This window comes from Lissotriton vulgaris, chromosome 6 (assembly GCF_964263255.1).
Source record: "Lissotriton vulgaris chromosome 6, aLisVul1.2, whole genome shotgun sequence".
Classification (NCBI taxonomy): Eukaryota; Metazoa; Chordata; class Amphibia; order Caudata; family Salamandridae; genus Lissotriton; species Lissotriton vulgaris.
In genome coordinates, this window is record NC_141694.1 from 1074482722 (window position 1) to 1074501148 (window position 18427).

The following is an 18427-nucleotide window of genomic DNA, read 5'->3' on the forward strand; positions in this document are numbered from 1 at the left end:
TCTGATACAATTTATACAAACACTGCTGTCTTACTTATTTTTATTTAAAGTGTTTTATAAGGCGCGCACATGACCCAGGGGTATCAGAGCGCTGTACATAGGGTTGAATCAAACAAGATGAAAGGTATAGAAACAGATACCTCTAAAGTAAAGAGCCCTTTTGGACTGTTGCAATCAATATAATAATTATGAAAACCGTCTGTCCATTAAAATTCCGTTAGTCTTCACAGCTCTAGCGACTTCATGGTGGGTATTTGCTGCTGCTCTGAAACTATTCAGAACCACGTACCCAGAGGATCAGAGTGTTCGAGGGATCTCCAGTAAACAACGTGCCTCTTACCAATCTAGAGGTTGCTGCCATTGATACGTCCCTTGTGCCCTGTCTCGCTGAAAGACTATGCCAGGAATCTATTCATTAGGATCTTTTTTTCTCTTTTTTTTTGAAAAAGTGGATCAATGGCTTTGAGCATTCCTTGGGTGGTAAGGAATTCCAGATCCTTGGTGCTGCTCCGGAGATGGATCGTTTATACATTTTATGCTTTTGGAATCTAGGAGGTTTCAGGCTGAGAGAGTTAGCGCTTCTTAGGTGGCGGCTGCCACAAGATATTCAAATCTTTTCTACCAGGTAACTTGGTTCTTTAGAATGTAATGCTTTGTGTGTGAGGATGGCAATTTTCAGTTGAGCTTTTGCTTCAAAGTTTAGATTCCGTGAGCAATGGGGTGATGTGGTCACAGTGTCTAGTTTCTGTTATAAGTCTTGCTGCCGCATTAACAATCGCTTTGAGTGGAGCTGTTCTTGTTTTGGGTAGTCCTCAGAGTATTGCCGCACCGTATTCTAGTCTGGAGATCACAAGTGCTTGTACTGCTTGTTTGAAGTCTGAAGGTGGTAATGGTTTCAGTTTTTTCAGTATTTTGAGTTGGGCTCTCATATTTAGACTTTTGTCCAGTGTTATTCCCGGGGATTTCGTTGAATCAATATTGGTAGGTGTGCAATTGAGTGCACCTAGGTGCTTGAGCCAATCATGGATGAGTGAGGAGCTGTTTTGTGGGGAGATAAGAAGGAATTCGGTTTTCAGAGAGTTCAGCTTGAGTTTGTTTTGAGAGACCATCAACAAAAAGGAGCAAAAGAGGGAAAATTATAACCAGGTTGCCCTCAATTCACTGAACTATAATACACAAGACCTGATTATAAAAGAAAACTATATCTTTTTAAGGACACCAAGGGCAATCTGACACTATCTCTGCCCAGGAGCTGGCTTTGTCAAAATGCCAGTCATACCTGGTTCCCAGTGTTCAATTTTAAATTGTTTGTCAATACACCAAATAACATCTCATGAGAAAAAACAGGAAAAAAGTGTGAGAGGTCAGAAAGTACCTCACGTAAGCATCACCAAGGGAGCTGCTGGTTGGTACTCACCAGTTTGCTCACGCTATCATCATTGGTAACTTTCATTACTGTGAAGAAAGAAAAAAGCAGTGTCCTAATTTTGGAGGCGAAGAAAAGAAGAGAATTAAGTGGAAAAGAATGCAATATAAATGCTAGTGTCATTCTTCGCTAACCGGACCCCAATGTGGGAAAGAAGAAAACTGCTTCTCCAAGCTAAAATGAGTTGTGACTCCCTTGCAGGTATACATACTTTATTGATTGCTGTGAGCACACTCAGATTAAAAGAACAGCATGTGTTAGACCATTTCAATTAGGAAAGGCAGACATGTTTCATTGCCAATTATTTGGGGCAATTTCATCAGGGCTTGGGGACCAGTCTCCACCTCACTGCTTCAAGCATAGCCTGTAATGATTGGCAAACGATAAAAGAAAGATGGTGCCAACCATTAAAAACACATTAAAATTGTTTATTGGCAACATTGCCCAGACGTTGATGCATGCAAATTTACTAGGTAATGCCATATTTACCAGATGGTTGCTAACAGAGTTCGTACCAGCAACACATCATCGGGGAAGCGCACACAGCTTTTAGCCACACATCCCCTGCAGAGAGTAGCAGTCGCCGCTCATCAACCTGTGGGTATACGTACATACATATTCGTGGATCTGCACTGATCAAATCTCCTGGGTGTCACCCATATTTTCCATTTAGTTTGTCAATGCCCCCCTCACATCTGTACATCTATCCTGCTAGGTACAATTCTCAATCTTCAAAGCCTAGCAATACGATCGTATTCACGCTGTAGGCATCACTGACTATGTTCTATATTGTTCATATCTTGCGGAAACCCCCACACAACACATCATAGCACTCAATCGTACATTGCAGTGACCAGTGCTGTCACTTGTTCAATAACCAGGGATCCTCACAACCCACAATCATGCTATCGTACTCTTACCGCACTTGGAAATGTCTCTGTCTTGCACTCGTTCCGGATGACCGGAGTGCTTACGCGCTCCTTCAAGAGCGTGGTGTGCGTCCCCGAGGAGCATTGGGAAGCGCGCCCATTGACGTCAATCGGCATCCGCCCCATAGTGTGAAGCAGGACACTGGTACACGTCCTGCTCACCCGCAAGTGCAATCTTAGAAAGATGTTATATAGGCCAAAACTGTGCATGAGGAATGACACTTGTGAATTCATATCTATGCTGTATTGCGCCATTAAAAAAATATATATTTTATATAGCCGAGAGCCGAGGCTCTGGCCAATTATAGGCCAATTTCACTTCTTCCGGCCCTCACGAAGATCACGGAAAAACACGTCCACGGTGTCCTGTCGCGCTTTTTGGAAGCTAACAATCTGCTCCACCCATCCCAATCCGGTTTCCGTCCTAACTTTAGTACGGAAACGGCATTGTTAGAGGTCACTGAGATCATCAGGGAGACTCTGGATGTCGGCGGGAGGGCCATGCTGGTCATGTTAGATCTATCGGCGGCCTTCGACACCGTCCCCCATAAGGCGCTCTTAGCGAGGCTTTATGACATCGGCCTTAGGGGGACGGCGCTCAGGTGGTTTACATCCTTCCTTGAAGGCCGCCGCCAGACGATCTGGGTTTCCCAGAGCTCTGCCGAGATGCCGCCATTGGGAGTTGGGGTTCCACAGGGTTCTGTGTTGAGCCCCACGTTATTTAACATCTTTATGTCCCCTTTGGCGGCCTTGGTGGAAGCATATGGGGCCCAGATCGTCTCCTACGCCGACGACACGCAACTCCTCTTCACTTGCGGGAAAGAGCAGGAGTTCGATGGAGGAAGAATTCGGGACTGTCTTACATTGGTCTTTGACTGGTTCCAACGGAACAGTCTAAGGGCCAATTCTAGCAAGTCCGAGGTTCTGTTTTTTGGTTGCGTTGTCGATCCGGAGTGGCAGCATTGGTGGCCGTCCGACATGAGCCCTCCTGCACAGTCTTCGTTGGTGGCTAAAAATCTGGGTGTCAAGCTGGACAACCAGCTGTCGCTGCGAACACATATTCTGGGTCTGGCGGGCACCTGTTATGGAATTTTGAAAATGCTCCGTAAATTCCTGCCCCTGCTGTCTGAGGAGCACAGGCGTATTACTGTGCAGGCTCTCGTCGGCTCTAGGCTAGACTATGCTAATGCCCTCTTCCTTGGCCTCCCTGATTACCTAGTTCAGCGCCTACAGGTGGTACAGAACTCTGCCGCCCGGGCTATCTTTGGCTTACGTAGACGAGCCCGAGCTTCCGGGCTGCTACAGGCATTACACTGGCTGCCTATCCGGAAGCGGATCCAGTTTAAGTCCCTGACTCTGATGCATAAAGCCCTGTTTGGATCAGGGGCCGGATACCTGCGGCGGAGACTGGCCTTCTATCGACCAGTCCGCTCCTTGCGCTCGGAATCCCTTTACAAAGCGGTGGTCCCTCGGGTGAGGAAGGCCCGTATGGGAGGACGCTCTTTCAGCTGCAAAGCTCCACAGCTGTGGAACTCGTTTCCTCTTTCGCTGCGCAGCACTGCCAATTTGTTCCAGTTCAGGAAAAGCCTGAAGACTTGGCTTTTTAATCTTTAGGCTGTTCTTATTGTTTCAGTTTCAGTTCTTTTTCTTTTTCTTATTTTTCTACTGTGTTGTGTTATTTTTATTCTGAGCTGCAGGTGGAAAGCGCCGGGACACTCTTTTTGAGTAGCCGTGCGCTATACAAGAGCGCTATAACATAACATAACATAACATAACATTACGATCTTCTTGTGTTTGAGGGTGCGTTTATTCATTACATTCATTTTGGAAGGAAAGGAACATTCACTACAATGAGTTGCTTAACTGAGCAATAGTGAGCTGGCCTGATTTAGAGACACTGCAATGGGAACCCTATGCACTTTGCATGATAGAGAAAAATATGTGGCTCTCTAACAAGGTCTATCAGTCGTGTTCTACCTATGACTGATAGTTATGACCATAACCCCCTTGTGCCCAAGTGGGTCCCTAGGTGTCCTAAAAGGTATACATCAAAGCAATGATGACAGTGTGATATGATGTAACATTACAACAACCTGTATTTTGAATTGTAATGAGGACCCCATTCTATCCTTCCCAGGCATACCCTAAGTAGTGTGAGCTCCTCTCACATGATGATGCCCCTGGTATGTCCCACCCACAACAGGTTCCTATCTGCCAACCTTGTTCCACTAAATACAGTCGTTCAATCCTATTCGGTCCACCTTTTCTGAAAAAATTCAATGCGCCTTCTTCCTAGCAAGTACATCTTCAGCACTATCTGTGTCTCCCACTATTCTCTAAAGCAATGTCTATTTCAGATTCCTGAAATTGTGTTTCTGCTCCTGATAATGCCAAACCATTTGCATGGTTAGTTTTCCTGTCTTGAGGGTGCTGATGCGTTCTTGTATCCTCACTTTCACTTTGCAAGACGTGAGACCAATATAGTGCAATCCACACACACAAGTGAGTGAGTGGAGAAGTGTGGCTCAATGGTTAGAGCGGCAGACCCTGATGCAGAGGTCTGGCCCGGGACCAGGGTTCAATTCCCGCCTCGGCGGGTCTTGGGCTCAATTTCCCCAGACCTGATAATTCTCGCCTCGGTGCCTATTCTAATCATGGGTCCCACTCTGCAACTCTGGGCAATAGCTTGCTTAATCTCCACAACGGCCCCAACAGCGCTGGGATGCCTGGCTTCACCTTGGGGGTGCCCAGGAGTGGACATTTCACAGGGAAAAGCCAGGAAGGGTTCCTCAGCGGTATGAGTACAGCGCCAGGACGCCCCGTTGCTGGGGCAGCAGTGCGCTTTACAAGTACAAATTCCTTTCCTTTCCTATAAATGACATTTGTGGTGTTGGTTGCTAAATTTATTTAGATGCCACGTCCTGCCATCAGTCAACTGTTTACATGGGAAGTGCACTGATGGTAAGCCCGAATTCATTACAAGACCGGGGGCTAACATCATGCAATAACTTTTATGCTGCCCACACATGCAGCCCTTTAAAGAACATGTATTACATCATGAGGTGAGACATTCCATAGAACATAACGAAACGTTGTAGGAACTAGGCATCTTCCTCTTTTATTTGCTGCCCTTGGACAGTTAAGTATATGTTTATTATATCTCTCTATATTGTACTATTTTAAATATAAGAACTACCATTATAAGATATTGTTTACCTATTCTATCAAACCCAAAGATGATCTCCTTCATTACAGGTAAGGAACTTTTTGTTATACTATATCAGTTGTATTTTGACCACCTTTTCGCTGTAGGGAAGACCTTTCAGCATAGGTGAGTAAACGACCCCCTTCGTATTGTCACCCTTCCAATTTTGTGGGGTTTGCTTATTTTTTTCCAACCGTTTAATTTATCAATCTTTAATCTTTAAAAAGAAAAAAAAACTTGATCAAGCACTCAGCGCGAGACTCGTCTTCTCCTGACCCCAGCTGACTTAAATTTAAATACCCCAGACCGAGTGGCTTGCATCCTGCCTGTTTACTTTCGCGACCTGCGAGCCTCCGAATGTACCCCGGCCTCGGCTGACTTCAACGGCTGGGACCGTGTCACTCACGGCTTTCCCTGTTGTTCACAGCTTTCGGCTCTGCCTCGCGGGGTGGGGCTTGCTCACTTCCGCCTCTTTTGCCTCGGACGGGCTCCCCCTTTGGGACCAGCCACAGTGATAATTTGAATTTAAAATTATTTATAAAGCGCACGTTCACTAGCGGTTTCATGGCGCTACAACTAACAAAAGATCTGGACAAAGGGGCTGGAGCTGAATGAAGGAAAAACAAACTGCTAGTGGGTTAATTGAAGGACTTTGTGAACAGATGAGCCTTGAGCTGCTTCAGGAATTGCGGATACAGGGTTAAGGCTCTGAGCTCGAGAGGCAGGGAGTTCCAGAGGAGCGGGGCAAGGGTCGCAAATTTCGAACCTCCCCATTTTTTTCTCCGGAACCGTGGGACTGTAAGAAGGGACTGATAGACGATTGATACAAGCTCCGAATGATTTTACAACATCCTGGAGACTGAAATCTCTGAGCAGCTGCTCATTAGAAGTGCATATTTCTTCCCTAGGTGCCAGCTGGAGTACAAAAGTCCTTAAGTCCATCCTTGCAGTGGTGCCAGGTGGCGTATTCTTCCAGTTGGGAATTCATCTGTCGTCCTCACTCCCAGGTCCATTTTGTATTCCACCAATATACTGGATCTGGAGAAGTTTGTGCTGGGTTTTCGCGCTGACCGCCGACTGCGAGGCACGAAGCTGAAGGACGCCAAAAGCACTGTCTCGCGCCCCGTGGCTTCCCAACTCTGCCTGAGGGGTGTGCTGCGCCTGGGATTCACTGTGGATGACAGGCAGAGAGCGCACTTAGACCGACGACCCTCTGATCGGGACCAGCGTGTGGAGGAAACTGTCCCGGGAGCGGCATTGTGCGCAAGGATACAATGGTGCACGCATACAAAGAGACCGCCCGGACAGAAGGGCGCGCGAATTGCAGGCGGGAGAGGTTGGACTGCCTGCCAGGCAGCCTCGGATTGGTAACGTGGGCATTCGGGCAATGCCCGAGGGGCCGGTGTCTGAGTTCCTGCTGTGGGCTGCTTTTTTGAGCAGTCTGGGGCCGATTTGGGAGGGGTGTCCATTTTCGCAATACAGCCAGCGGCCCAGTGGGTGGCTGAGTGACCTCTCTGCAGGCAGATGGGCGCTCATTACCACCCTCCCTCGCCACCAACACCGCCGATCCCCCACCCCCGGTTTAGTAAAAGGCAGAGGTGTCACTCCCTTTGTCTCGCTGGCCGGCCCATTAATCTGTGCACATACTGAGCGAGACAGGGGGCCTCAGTAGAAGTGGCCTTGTTGGTGTGTTTCACTAGTGTAAACTAATGCGTGCATTTTTTTAAGTCCCACCCCCCTCCTTCTTTTTATTGCAACTACGCTGAAGCAGTGATTTGAGGAAAGGCATTATGCAAATGAGGGCCGATTTTTTTTGTGTGCCCGGGCCGATTTTCAGTCCCAATCCGACCCTGCTGCCAGGGGCCACTGGGGAGCTTGCCCCTGCTTTAAGCCTGGTGTTGGAGCTACCGGAGGGTCCCCTTGGAGAGGCGTTGAGCGCCCTGGGTGCTACGAGGAGCAAGTGCTGTGACCACACAGTGAAGCTGCTGCACAGTGGGTTGTGTGCAGGGACAAGGACTGGCACATTGGTAGACGCCTCCCTGGGGGGTGTTCAGGGGGCAGGATTGAACTCTGATTCCCACCTCTCATACAAGACATTGACTGTAGACACAGATCAGATACTTGACCTGTCGCCAAACATATCTGGAAGCACTACAGTCAACACCCTCCATCCACTCTCACAGGAAGCTAGATCCGTTGGCTATAAATCGTCTGGTATACAACCAAAAATAGTGTCCACATTTGCCTTTCTGAAAGACGTAGAGTCAGCCATCTTCTCTAGCAATATGAAAATCAAGGGGTTACTTGTTCCTTTGAGCCCCACTGTGACCATCTGCAAGGGAAGCCCTGGCGGGAACATCGAGTTTGGCAAGATGCAAAACAACACAGTCACAGACACCAGCAATCTTGAGGAGCCAGACACATCCCACGTGAGAGGAGACTCGAACACTACCACTTTGGGAAGTTTTGGGGTCCCAACAGCTGCCCCGGCCGAAGGGTGTATCAAAACCATGACCACATTAATTCCCCCAGAGATAATGAACAACTTCGCAGCCACTTCCGCAGCCATTCCCCATGCAAGCTCAGACATCATGTCCGAGCTCACCAATTAAGCTAGGCATACAGGGCCGTATCAGCGTTATAACAGAAGGGAGAGTGGAAACTTCTGCAAACATACCGTACGTCCGCAAGCACATTCTTCACAATGCAGGACGGTGGGAGAGAGCTCGCCCAGTGCTCACCCCAGGGGCAGGGCTGGATTATGCCTTTGCCATATGTGGAGGATGCTTGCATCTTGGAGAGAGATCTTTCCTTTTTACAATCAAAAGAATGGGAAAACATGCTTTCATCATATGGTAAGGACGTTCCCAATTACCCTACGCACTCATCGGTCCCTAAAGGGGGGGTAAGGAGGAGGAATTTAAACAAGAGACAGCATGGGCCACTGCTTTGGACATTTTACAAAGGTCAGCGGATGCCATGACATACCAAGCGAATAAAATGGATATACAAATCAGCCTTTTGAACACACTGGCGATGCACGTCGCTAATATAGACAACAAAATCACCAATTTAAATAACCTGATAAGACAGGCTCAAGTGTATGCCGACCCCCAGCGATAAGGCTGCGACTGCTCACCAATAATTGGCAAACTAAGTACGCTCCCAGAGATGATGGCAAAGCTGGTGGTAGACTTAAAAGCCCCCCCCCCTCCTCCCCCCCCCCCCCCCCAAGTAAAAGAGATGGTGCAACAAGCCCTGCCAACAAAGTTAAGGTGGCGGCAAGCCCAGGGGAAAGGGGGGCCAAGGCCAGGGACATGTCATCTCACCCAGAAGCACCAGCCACAGCAGAGGAATGACCAACCAACAAAAATCCCCAGCTACAGGTAAAGCAGAGTCCATTTCACCACCTCTATCAGATAAGGACACAGAGGATTTCAACTGCAAGGGGAAAAGGCAAAGAAAGCGAAAGGGCCGTAATAAGATCCGCCATATCATGCATGACTCCAGCCTTTACCCACTGTTTAACACCCACACATAAGCAGCCTCAACCGGGCATAACGATTCAAAAAGAACAGATGAGGTAGCTAAGGAATCAGAGAACCCAATAACCTCATCTGGCAGTGCCAAAAATCAGGAGATTGGCTCTCCATCCCTTAAGGAGGAGAACGCTGCTGCCAGGGTAGACCCTGAGCCCACGGGAAAAAGGGGAAAAACAGGTCAGACTGTTAACAACCAACTGGCACTCCCTGACCCCACGTCTTTGCCTTGGGAAGAGGGCCCAAAGCGCACCAGGCATACAGACTTTATAGGCAGCACCAAATCACCTAATGAGGCCAAAGCCAGCAGCCGGCATGAAGAACACTTGGGTAACTTTATTACACCCAATCAGGTCAAGGGCAGTGAGGCGCAAATCGGCCGCGGTACAACCCAAAAGAGCTCTAAAGTACCGAACAGGTTGACCCCTCCACCAGTTCAAAAGGCAACTAAGGATGTAGCCCCGGACTTCCCGCAGGAACCATCTCTATGCACTAAACGCTGGGGTCAGAATCACTGCCCGGGCCTCCTGAGGTTCTCTTTGGGCAGGGACCTTCTTATAGGGAACTGAAACAAAGAAACCTCACTAATGGCGATCCAGAGACCACTTACACTGCAACCAATTATGAAAGTCTTCAGACCACTAGGCAATCTCACGGAACTACAACTTTCACTCTATTCTATCCAGAGTACAAGTCCAAAGGCAGCTGTGACATACTAAATTGCGGGAACATCATGAAACTGATAGAAGCCATAGGCCTGTCAAACGAAGTCACATCACAAGACATTACCTCCATAGAATTTATTGCACCAGGCCAGGGTCAAACAAACAAACTTATCAAGGTCACCCAGCGCTCTGCGGATGCATCAAAATAAATCTTGAGGCACATAGAAACCTTTAAGCAGTGGGGTATTTCCATAATCCCTGGCAGGGAACCAGGCTACCCACATGTTCTTCAGAACATAGGGCTGCAGAGCGCCCATGCGCAGGACCAAAACCGGTGTATTTGGTCCTGAGGAGCGCCAGGGGTAAAACCCCCTCCTCTAATTAGTGGCGGGGTCACTAAATTCAACCAGACTGCTACGTTGACAAAATAACAGTCAAAAGGCTCAAGAAGATAGCCCACTAAGAATTTGCTCTTGGGAATATAAACGGGCTAGCAAACAAACTGGGGGATGAGGCTACGTTCTCCTACCTACGGTCATTAGAGATTATTCTGTTACAAGAGACGTGGCTTGTGGAGCAGCAGCACTTGGAAGGATTTAAAATTACCCATACTCCAGCAATGATAATGGGACGAGGTAGCGGAAGTCTAGCCATCTACATATCAGCTAACAGCGCATTTACCTCATGGGATCTTGTAAGTTCCTCCCAGGCTCTCCAGTCAGTGGGAATCACACTCAGTACCCACATAGGTCATTCCCGGACCGTAATTTTATTGAACATGTATATCCGTCATAACTCAGTGTCCAGGCTAACCCTATCTGACGAGGTGACAGCGACAGTACTAAAAATAAGATCTGGGACCCCGAATGCAGACATTATACTATCTGGGGACTTTAGCATGTGGCTGATGTCTGACTTACATAAGAATAAGATAACTAAATCACAGGAAAGCGACTGGTCCATACCACTGCAGGATCGTCCTGGAAGGTGCAAGGAGGACCCAAAGTGCTGCGCCCTCCAAGGCAATTTGGAACATCTCCGCCTCAGAGCCCTCAACTGGCGTTTTTTTCCCTGACAGGCTGCCTGGTCTCTCATTTCTATCAAAAACTGGCACATCTCTGATCGATTACTCTTTTGTCAGCCTTTCCCTTTTGAATCATGTCTCTGGCTTTGGGTTTGGCAATAGATTAGAAAGTGGCCACAGCCCTCAAGAAATACTACTCAGCATTAGGCTGGTGCAACACGTTCAGGCAACGGCACAAGCTTTTGAAAGCTTTATGATCAACTTAAAACGTATCAAGTGTTCAGTTAATCATCTCCAGCTCGTAGTAACGGAGGCAAAACACATGATAGTGAACACCAGCAGGATAACTGAAGACCCAATTGCACCCGGACAAGCTTCACAAGGAATTTGATAGCCAGTCATGCAAAACCGACCGGGTCCCATCAGCCAACCCCCTGGGGCCCTGTGATACGATCGGCTAAACGCAGCATGAACCGGCTATGGCGGGAACTTAAAAGGAAGCCAATGGACCCACTAATAATAACTAAATTGAGAGATGCCCGAAGTCACTTTAAGGCTGTTAAAAGAGAACATCGAAGGGATCATTGGAATTCCTTTTGGGCCAACAATACCATGACATAAGGTCAATCAACCCTTTGAGGTTTTGGAGCACCATAAATAGCTTAGGGGGCAGTGTCCCTAAAGTTGCCTCGTCAAACATACTGGAATCTGAGTGGTATCTCTTCCTGCATAGTCATTTTAATGACCCACAAGACTATATCCTTAATCAGGCTACTGGTACAGAGGGCAACAAAGCTCCGGAGGCTCAACATTGGACGGAGGGTAACTCGCCTCTAGAGCGTTTCCACAAAGCGCCAATAACCGAAGAGCGTTTTCACAAAGCGCCAACAACCGAAAAGCAAATCGATAGTTACAACCGAGTTAACAGCATAGAGTACAGTGCAGTCCCAGAGGATCAAATCCAAAAGCAGATCACAAAGGGACAGAAAGATCGGGCCCCAGGACCAGGAGACGCATCCCTTCAGCTCTGTTTAAGGAGGATCCGGCTTTCTGGGCTTCTAAGCTAGCTCCACTCTACTCTACCATCCTAGAAAGGAACATCATTCCATCCTCTTGGCAAGGATCGATCCTCGTCCCAATTTTCAAAGGAGGAGACAAAAAATCTCCAGGAAACTATCGGTTGGTTGCCCTAATCGACAACAAAGCGAAGTATTTCGCAGGGATACTGCTCAACTCACTTTGGGCAAGGGCCACAGTACGCTCAATAATCCCACCAAACCAAACTGGATTTACACCACATACCGGCACTATGGTCAATCTTATGGCACTTTCTTGTTTAATTGACCAGGCAGATACTAGCACCAGACTGTTTTACATGGGGTTTATCGACTACAAATCGGCGTTTGACTAGGTCAACAGGTCAAAGCTATGGCAGACGCTCTCTTCACTGAACATTTGAAACGGATTACTGAGAGCTGTGGAGCTTTTGCATCAGGACACATGGGTCAGGATCAAGATTGGAGATGGCTCCAGACTGTCACAACCAATTTCGACAACGCAAGGCCTCAAGCAAGGGTGCATCTTGGCCCCCACACTTCTTAACATATTTCTATCGGATCTCCCGGAAGCCCTGAATGCAGTCAACTCGCACACACCCAAACTAGGTAGTCTCCATTTGTGAAATTTATTGTATGCTGACGATGTGGTCCTCTTAAGCCACACAAAGATAGGTCTACAAAGGCTCCTGGATGCAACTGCCACATACTCAAATAAGAATGGGCTTCAGATAAATAATAAGAAAACCAAAATCCTTTGGGTTCGACCGGGAAGGCCCAAGAAGCTGTCCTGGGTCTTAAACTCGGAAAGTATTGAAGAAACCTTTTGCTACAAGTGTTTAGGAGTCTTCTTCAATAACAACGGACAATATAAAAGCCATTTGGGCGAGCAAAAAAAGAAAGGAACAGCACTAGCATTCGCACTTGGCTCTATCCACAAGAAATTACTTGGCCCAAACTTCGCTCCAACACTTCAGGTGGCCTAGGCAAAAGTCATTCCAACTCTAACATACGGAAGCGAGGCCCTAAAAGGACTGGATTGCGGCCAACTAGATAAAGTTGCTGCAAAAATGTTTAGAACGGTCTTCCAGCTACCGTCACACACTTCACCGGCACAAATCAGGCTGGAACTGGGCATCTGCAAACAATCAACGGGCAGAATGATGACCTTTCTAATAAGCTCCCATAAGCGGAGGTCGTTAAAGGAGGGCAGTCTAGCGCAGCATTCATGGACCAACCTTAACACAAAACGATGGCTAGCGGGGGACCGCTATTTGGCCAGTGGGCTTAACACCTTCGGCCTGAGCGAGGTCTGGGACCTACATGTAAGCCAAAATGAGTTCAAGAGGCTAGCAAAAATTAGTCGAAAAAGCTTTCCTCAAGCCTCGTAGCTAGAAGCCATGGTTGGATGACCCACAAGATATATGATCAGCTGAAATCCTACAGCTATTTAACTTTCTCCTTCAGTGCACGCACCAAGTTCTGCTTTTTAAAATTGAGAATGGGGGTGATCCAACTGACTTGCCATCTTCCCAAATGGAATCCTGTCGGCTTTGCGGCCATCATAGGGAGGACTTAATGCAAGTACTGTGCCTGTGTCCTAACCTCTTGAAGGAAAGAAGGGCTCTTCTACCGAGGGGCTGGAACGACAAGGAGGTTGATCGTGCAGAGCTACAGTATTGGCCTGTTTTGATCCCCGGAATACTAACCTAAATTGCACACTGGTGAGGTTTATGGACCGCGCAGCAAAAAAAATAGCGATGGGGAAATGCTTAACGTTACCTTGGCTGGAGATTCAGACCCCTGACTCAACTCAATAGACATTAAACAACTCTTTTTGCAGGGCAGTCAGACACATGAATAATTGTCGGAAATACCAAAACAAAACGACTATCGGAAGGGGAATGGCACATAGGCTGGCTAAATCTGGGACTCAAAAGCTACTTCAACTAGGACTACAATTGCCCCTTAAGGGAACACCATTATAGGATTTATGGACAGTGCACTTACAAGAGAGTTTTACAATTGGGATGTTAGGTGCTTTTATCTACAGGAGCCGGGGTTCTTTTTAACAAATTTAATAAGTGCTACATTTTTTCTTTTTGTATTTTGCAAAGGTTTTATCAGGTCATGTAATAAAGTTTTCATACATTCAATCAAAGATCTGAGTTTCTCGGAAGGCCCGCTCCGGCTCGTGGTGTGTTCTTTTTGTATTTTGCAAAGGTTTTATCAGGTCATGTAATAAAGTTTTCATACATTCAATCAAAGATCTGAGTTTCTCGGAAGGCCTGCTCCGGCTCGTGGTGTGTGTTTCCATGACAACGCACAGCACAATGCCCAAAGGCGAGTGTTAAGGAGCCATTATAAAGAAAGGACAGCTTTTCAGCGGTAGGAGCGCAAATATTATATTACTATGTTTTTTAAGGAACAAATAGCCTTGAGATCAGGGCAGACGGTGTATAAACACTGCACTGTACCCTGCTTTACGAAATTAACGCTCTAGAAGCGTTCTATATATAATTACCGCTCAAGAAGCGTTCTATCTATACAAATAATAATTATTAAAAGGGAAAGTTTTTTCTTGTCCTAAATCATTTAAAAAAAAAAATTTCAGACAACGAAATGAAGTTTAATGGGGATATATTGCCCTAACAGAGAATTCTTTAATGAATTTATTTAAGAGACAACTGAAATCCGCTCTGAAAGAGGAAGTAAAGGAAGCTTTTACCAAAAGAAAAAAGGACCACATTTCCAAGGACAACTCAGCTGATATCTCTGAAGAGGAAAACCCTCTACCCAAGAAATGAGGTAAGGCTTTGAAAAAGGCAAAGCACCTTGAATCCCATGGTAGCCTGCGCGCTACAAAAAACCCAGTGTTATCCCTAGGTAGCCTGTGCGCTACAGATGAGCTGGGTGCCCCTAGCAGCACAAAGAGAAAGAGTGACCTTCTTGGCGCAATAAGTGCAGCTGCCCCTCGCGGCACAAAAAGACCAGGTGTCCTTCTCGGCACAAAAGACATCAGTTCTATAACCGATGATGATGATGACTATTTATTACCAATTGATATTGACGATGAGGAACCAAATATATATTGGATCCACTCGAAAAATTTGTGATGACCTCCTTGATGAGGATTTAGAACAACCCAGTAACTCCAGCTCAATTAAGTACCCAGCTGGGATGGAGATGTTTAATCCCTCTCGCATTACTCATCCTAGGGGATCTGACTGGTGGCCCTTGGCCCACATAGCCAAGTCTATCAAATTCTGGATAAGAACACCACTTGATAAAGATACATGAAACCTAATGAGGTCAGAATGCCCTAGACCCTTTTTGGATAATGAGTCAGGTATGATACCAAATTTAGCACCCAGAATGAATGAGCTTCCGGTTTAAAACAGGAAGGGACCCGAGGAAAGGTCTGGAACATTGCCTCAAGCAGTGACAAGACAAATTGCTGGACACTCTAGTACCTCAGGCTAGAATCCTAGACTTAGCTGAGGAATCCTCTATTAAAGGCACTCCAGTGGATACCGAAATCCTCCAAGGATGGAGTCAGCGTACTCTATGCTTTCTTGGCAATGCCAATGCAGGCCTTACCTTGGAAAGGAGAAGAGCTATACTGATGTGGATGAACCCCAAACTAGGAGACCTGGCAAACAAGGATGTCCAGGATGACCCGAATGGGATACTCTTCAGAGAAAACTTAGTTAAAACCATGGGGAAACATATTTCCACCTTCTCCACCTTCAGTAAGGCCCAGTCAAACATGAGATGCATGTTTAGAGGTAGAATTTTTAGAAGGGCTGACAGGACGGGCTGGTTGTCAGCTGCGGACACTACAAGTCTCCCTTCTACCAGCAGAATCCACGAGGGTATGGAAGATCTTTCCACAGGAACAATTCCTTGTTTACGCAAAGAGGTCACAGCAATCGCACACGAAGCAGAGGAAGCGGAGGCAGATTCTCAAGCCATGGACAACAAGGTAAGGACTCTTCCCTCTGGTTCTTCCCTCCCAAAGGTAGGGGGAAGGCTTTGCCTTTTCTACCAGAATTGGTCTTTATTAACAAACAATGTGTGGGCACTAGATACTATAAAAGGATTCAGAATAGATTTTGTTACAACTCCATACCAGGCTATCCAACCCAGAGAACTTACCCTAGACCAAGAACAATCAGCTCTGGTAGACACTGAAGTGAGTCAAATGCTATCAAAAGGGGCGAATTCCAAGGTATCGAAGACTGGTCTGGGTGTAGTGAGCACAATTTTTCTAGTAAAAAAAAAGAGAGAAAGGTTGGCATCCCCTAATAAATTTGAGGAAACTAAATACTTTCCTTGAGTACAGACACATCAAGATGGAAGGTATCCATCTTCTGAGAGACATCCTCCAAGAGAAAGATTGGCTCATAAAACTTGACCTCAAGGCCGCTTACTTTACAATTCCTATGGACATAGAGTCTCAGAAATACCTAAGGTTCAAATGGAAAGGTGTGACCTACCAATTTCATTGTCTCTCCTTCGGCTTCTCCTCAGCACATGGTGCTTCACCAAGGTCCTGAGACCAGTGGTGGCCTCTCTGTGGAGAAGAGGAATTTGACTAGTAATATACTTAGACAGTATTTTGCTGAAGTCTAATAGTCAAGAACAACCTTTTAGAAGGTTTAGGATTTATTATCAACATAGAGAAGTCTATTATGACACCAACACAAAACCTTGAATTCCTAGGTTTCCAGGTAAACACCATTTCGGCCCAGTAACAACTCCCTTTAGAGAAGTTGTCCAAAATAAAAAAGGAAGTAAGTTATGTTTTATTGAAAAATGTAGTGAGCTTGCGGGAACTAGCGAGAGTAGTTGGTCTCTTATCCTATACGATGCATGCAATATCCCTAGGACCTCTTCATTACATGGCCTTATAGAGACTGAAATCTTCAGGGCTGAAGAAGGGCCTTTGGTAGTCAGACAGAGTTCCCCTGTCATTGAAGGCTCGAGAAGACCTCTTACGATGGCGGAACAATCTAGAAAGCTGGAATGGGAAAGCAATATTTGGGAACACCCCGGATCACACTCTGTAATCAGATACAAGCAATCTAGGCTGGGGTGCCTGTCACGGCCTGTCGTAAATAGCAGGTAGTATACACGCACAACACTAGAGATGGATGTAAGAAATGAGTGAATAGGGACTACAGCTCCTAGAATACCTGCGGAGAGGCTAGCACCGATCACGGGGTAATATAAGCCCCGCCTTTACATGATCAGGTGCTTGTCAATCTTTCTTTGCAGTAACATAGAGCGACATTGCCCTTCGTCCGCGCTGGAGTGCCTTGCCAAAGGAACTGCCATTTCTTGTTATCCGGGCTAAGGAGCCTTGTGCTGCGCTATTATGGTGCTCTCCTCTTCAGCCTTTTAAAGCACGTCCCTAAGAGTATGCCTGGGCGCATTCAGCGAAAGAGCCGTTGGGAAACTCTGCTTCCGCTGTTTCTGCATTCTGACCCGACCGCGCTGGGGCGCATTTGCATATTTCACTGCACTGGAGTGCATTGCACATTTTCTCCACGTGGATATGTGGACAACTCTGACCGCATATTCTTTCAGTCTTCCGAGGGACCTTGGAGACACATAGTCCCAGGAGCGCTACATAGAGTAATTAATGGCCGCCTTGTATAGTGGATGTTAAAGAGGCATATACATCCATTGTTCGTTCTTGGGTTGGAGGCAGAGGCTCTGCCAGGACTCCGCTTAATCAAAGGAACGGAAAGTTCTGTGAAGAGAACAGAACGTGTGGGGTTCCTACAAGTACAGATAAGTACATTGTGTTGAGCAGTGACATTTTCTTCTCATATCGTTTATGGAACATTGATTTGGATAACAGACTTGTTTGTGTGTTTCCTAGCAAGGAGGGTTATCTCATGATCACTCATTTCCCGTAAGCTTGGATATTTTTTATTTTGGTTATCTTTGTTTTCTGTCGTTTACATGAGGCTGTTTGCGGCAAGTGTGTACATGTAGACCTATATATTATACCATGCATGTGGGCACGTATAGGGTAGCACAACACATCTTTCTTTTGTCTTGCTACAGGGAACACGGGGATAGATAGCCTGAGTAATAAGAAGAGAACTGGAGCACTACGTCCTGAGGAAGGTTTTGCCTCTCGTGTCTACTACAGCCACAACTTTATTGTTTCTTTTGTCCCTTTCCCCCACATGGTATTTCCAGTTTGAGTGCTATTCTTTATAGGCTGGACACTCCATGACAGGGTATAGGGTGGCCTAGCATCTTCCATCGCTCCGCTTTACTCAAGACCTAAGGCAAGTACATTTCCAGTCTGAACTTGACAGATTGACAAGCCCACGTATACCTACGGCCCGGGCGATGGATACCAATACTGTGCTTACTTCAGTACTGGAGTACTTGACCGTCTTGGGGATGGAGGTAGATGCTTTCTGTGGGGAGAACCTAGAGTTAAGAAACAAGATGGGTTCTATGCGAAGAGAAGTAGCTGGATTTTCTCGCAAAAGCCCAACTAGCAATAAAGGGGGTTCATAAATAAAGGGATGGGCGTTACTGCCCCCTCTTCAAACACA

The 18427-nt window shown here is 46.6% G+C and overlaps 1 protein-coding gene across 1 annotated transcript in view; it reads right to left on the reverse strand.

Moving 5' to 3' along the window:
• Window positions 1-18427, reverse strand: part of ARV1 (ARV1 fatty acid homeostasis modulator) — a 162518-nt gene that overhangs the window by 1000 nt on the left and 143091 nt on the right. The window lies entirely within an intron of this gene.